Below are 4,512 nucleotides of genomic sequence, written 5' to 3'. Positions count from 1 at the left end.
CCTGGTTCCTGTGTCTCCAACCCAGCCGCCAGTGAGAGTATAGTGGTGTGACTCCCCTACCTATGGCTCTGTGAGTGTTCCTTTTTGGCCTCACCATGTCCTGCGTTCTTGTGTGGGGAGTGGGACCAGAGACCCCGCCTGACACCCCGCACGACACTTGGTGTAGTCGGCAGGATACCCCGCCAGACGCCCCGCACGACACATGGCGTAGTCGGCGGGATCCATTGCACTACACCCTGGCTTGGCGTGTGAAATTTAAATGGGCTTTATCTGATTGTTTTTGTAGTACCCCTCCTTCAGTGGGAGGCAACAAAGCTTCCTTAGAAAATGGAAGCACCTTCTAGCCAGTCCCCGCCGGCCCTGGCTTTTTCCTTCTGCGCTTCCACAGCTGCTGCTACTGCTCCTGGTGCTGCTGGTATTATGGGTGGAGGGGGAGTCCCCAGGGCCATACTGCGGGGCTGGTCTAGGGGTGGCATACTTCGGATCCCGTTTGAGTGTAGGAGTGGTGGTCCTCATCTCCTCCGCAGTTGGTGGGGGAGGGGTGAGCCTCGAGTCCCAGTCCTGCATTGGTGAGGGAGGGGTGGGACTTACCCCTGACTCTGCCGTTGGTGGGGGAGGGGTGGGCCTCGAGTCCCAGTCCAGCACTGGTGGGGAAGGGTGGGACTCACCCCTGACTCCGCCCTTGGTGTTCTTGGTCTCATTGTACCAAACGGTTTGCAATTAGATGTGTCCTATTTTTGCCTTTTTAATATTTAGAATCCTCCAAAATGTCGGTCCCCAGATTTAAAAAAACACCTGATTCAATTAAAAAAAAATAAAGCATCCGTTTGATTATTTAAACATAAACAGTGTCATTATCTAAACTGAAAATATTAGTGGGCATCTCTCTTAAGTTTGATGTATGCTATTAATGATGTAATAGTTTATAACTAGTATTCTTATACTATGACTGCTTGTGGTATTTACCTTTAACCTGCTGAAACTGCTTAACCAGATCTTTTATATCCAGAGAAGCATTCCCTGAAGGAATAAATACAGGAAATCACATACAAGAAATCCCAACTTAAAATGCTTTCTTTTCCAGAGCAACAAATATACAATCTAAAGCAATAACAAACCTTCTCTAAACAGAATAAGTTCTTTAAAATAAACTGCTGCAAACTGGGTGATGTTTTGCGGCCTGGTTTTGAGGACGGCTCTGCTAACTCCCTCGAGCAGTGTCTTAAGCCCATAAGGTATGACAAGTTTGGGCTTTGAAGAAATCATTTTTGGCAGATGTCTGTAATCTCAACTATAAATGAAGAAAAACAAAGTCTTATAAATAGTGTGTTAGTTTTTTATTACAATATTTATAAGTTAACTATAGTTTGTAAGAACAAATCTATCTTCTATGAAATTTATTAGCTTTACTTCTAATCTCTCAGTATTTATTCTAGTAAAATGGGCTAATTCTTGATGGTAGTTAAAAAAAAAAAAGATGTTACCAGTAGCTTTTTAGTACTATTAAAGAAATTCACTGGAAAAGCCCTGCCAAGCTACAGGATGGCATTAAAAACAAAGAATAACAACAACAAACAAGCTACCAACCAAATAAAACCTGTTTCTGTAAAATTCAGTAAATATTTTGTGCAAGAAAATTTTAAGAAAAATAAATTAAGCTCATTTATCTGTGTCCAAACAAAATCCTTCCAAACCACATGGGCACTGGTTTTTCCGTATATTCATCCAATAGAATTACAAAGTTGGGTTTCTGCAAGAAAATGTCTTTATTTTATTTTATTTTTTTCACATTTTTCTAAATATATCCCTGGACACATTGATCATCTAACTATACAGTTTTAGCTTTATATTTAATTTTTTAACATTAATCAGAATAGGAATAAGTTACATGTTGTATTGTGCCATCTCCCACCACATGCACCTCTTTTCTTATATCCTCCCTTAACCTCTGCCCTAGTTTTCTATTTCTCCCGTGTCCCGACTTTCTGGATCTTAATTGGTACTATGGGTACTGCATAGTATAAACTGTAATTCTCAAAGAATTGCAGAGGTTGCCACCCTAGACTGTGTGTGTGTGTGTTCTGTTTTGTTCTAAAATTGGTTTAAAAAGGCTTATAAATACATGCAAAGTGCAAAATTAAATATTGAAGGAAAACAGTTCAGTGATAAAGGAAAAATTATGGTAGGAAAAATAGGATGAAGCTACAGGGAAGGTTAGTATTCCAATAAAAGCTCCAGGCTCTACACTTTGATAAGAGATGGGATGTCACATCAGTCTCTGAGCTACCAAGCAGCCATCATAAGAAAGGAAACAGGTGGTTAAGTGATTCATGTTTTCTGAGATAAAAGAGACAAATCAGTAGCTTAGGAGAATCACAGCTATTCTGGACACTGAGACCCAGGAGAAATTTTTCCTGTGGGTCCTCATACGGAGGAGAATAATGTGTGATATAATGTACCATGTCCTCCACAACAACCCTACAGTAAACAGATGAACAAGTTTCATAGAGCTAAGAAGCAGTTTAGTTACAGCAATTATACAAGGGGCCAAGTTCTAGTAAAATGCAACTAATGTGTCACAGCAAAATGCTGAATATTTGAAAGTACATTTCACCTTCACAAAGATCAGGAAAAACATGAAGCTGGATTGGCCAGAGCAAACCCTTTGAGAATATAACTAAGTGTATTGAATCCTTTAAGGAAATGATACTATCAGCGTATCATTCAAAAGGAGCTGTACTCAATTAAACCATCTTTAAAAAAAAATTGTGAAAAACCCCCCAAACAGTGTGCAGACTGGGCAGGTCCTCAAGCTAAATGTTAAGGGACATAGGCAGTAATTATGCTACTGTGTTTCCCCAAAAATAAGACCTAGCGAGACAATCAGCTCTAATGTGTCTTTTGGAACAAAAATTAATATAAGACCCAGTCTTATTTTACTATAAGACCGGGTCTTTAATTAATATAAATAAAAATAATGTAATGTAATGTAATATAACATAATATAATAATATAATACCAGGTTAATATAATACCGGGTCTTATATAAGACCGGGTCTTATATTAATTTTTCCTCCAAAAGACATATTAGAGCTGGTGGTCCGGCTAGGTCTTATTTTCGGGGAAACACGGTACATATACATACATACATATATGTATTTATATCTATATATCGATATATAAATATACATAATTTTTAAAAAACTACATCCTGTGCACCCCAACGTAAGTGCACGGGTCATGTTTTCACAGTGGCTTATCAGTAGCCACGTGGGAGCTAACAGAACACACTGTCTGCAGGCAGTTAGCAGTTGGAGCCACAAACTGGGGGGCAAGCGGCCATGAGGTGATCTTAATCTTCCCCAACACAGGCGGGGTACGCCGCGCTCCCAGCCCCCCAGGCTTCGTGAACGTGTGGGGACGTTTCGTGCCCCAGGACCAGGAATGCCGAGCGTCCGACCACGCAGTCCTGGACGAGGAATTGTGCTGAGCAAGTTGAGAAATACTGGGACACCAAGCCTCACTGCAGCAGGGGAAGGTCCCCAGTACAGACAGTGAGGCTTGTTTGAAAGTGACAGCTTAGGAACTGCTCCCCCATCTCTTCTTTAAAGAACGTTTGTGAAAAACTAACAAATGTAGAAGCCACATTCCGGCGCCAAACTGTGAGCCTCCTGTACCCACTGCCACAGGGGAACACTCTCCTGGGAGGCCTCTGACTGAAGATGCGCGAGTGGGGGGCTTGGGGGCCACTCCTAACGTAACCGCACACACCACTGGGCCCGGCTCTGTGGGACTGCTTTCGCCCTTTGGTTGCTTGGTGGAGAGGGCAGTGAAATGTGGGAGACGGGGCACCCCGATGCCCTGTCAAGTAGTTCAGGAGCGGCAGGGAGCGGGTCCGCCACCCGCCGCCACAGTGGCGCCGGCCGGCCCCTCCCTGGCGGTCCCCCACTCCCACCCGGGTGGCCCTCCGCCTCCCCCGACACTGAGGAACCGTCCTAACTGCCTCCGGGGCGCTGGAGGGACTCGCCGCACCTCCTCCTTTCCGGCTACGTTCAAACGAGCTCCCGCGTCGCCTCCTTGCCGGCGGCTCCTACAGGAGGGCGGCTCCCACCCGGCCTTTTATACCTCCGGGGACGTCAGGGCGTGTCTCGTAAAGGCCGCGTTCACGTAGCCGGCCAGGGACGGCCACGGAAGGAGGCGGGGCCTCGGCGTCCCAGCCAATAGGGAGCCGAAAGGGGCAAAGGCCGGAATTCCGCCGGCCAGGCGGCACGCTGCGAGCTTTTCAGGCAGGTACCAAAGGGCGGAGGAAACTGCCGTTTCCAAACCCAGGAGCCCAGGGGTAGGTCAAGGTGACAGCCTCTCCGCTTTGGTCGCTTAATCGAAGAGCTGATTTGGAAGAGGTTTATGCCTGTTCCGTCTTGCTGTCAACTCCTCTCTTCACTCAACCCATCCTCCCACAACCTGTTACTCTCTCCAGTCACCATGTCGAAGAGTAATTTTCGCCACGGTGTG

General features: G+C 45.2%; 1 long non-coding RNA gene across 1 annotated transcript; it reads right to left on the bottom strand.

Moving 5' to 3' along the window:
* Window positions 1-966: 966 nt before the first annotated feature.
* Window positions 967-4,104, bottom strand: LOC117020004 (uncharacterized). Its single transcript, XR_004422615.1, has 3 exons — window positions 4,033-4,104; window positions 1,119-1,291; window positions 967-1,020 (listed from the first exon to the last, which is right to left on the bottom strand). It is a non-coding gene; the product is annotated as an uncharacterized LOC117020004 (long non-coding RNA).
* Between the last annotated feature and the right edge of the window lie 408 nt (window positions 4,105-4,512).

The sequence above is a fragment of the Rhinolophus ferrumequinum genome, unplaced genomic scaffold (assembly GCF_004115265.2).
Source record: "Rhinolophus ferrumequinum isolate MPI-CBG mRhiFer1 unplaced genomic scaffold, mRhiFer1_v1.p scaffold_55_arrow_ctg1, whole genome shotgun sequence".
In the NCBI taxonomy this organism is placed as follows: Eukaryota; Metazoa; Chordata; class Mammalia; order Chiroptera; family Rhinolophidae; genus Rhinolophus; species Rhinolophus ferrumequinum.
This window is presented reverse-complemented; position numbering and strand designations above follow the sequence as displayed.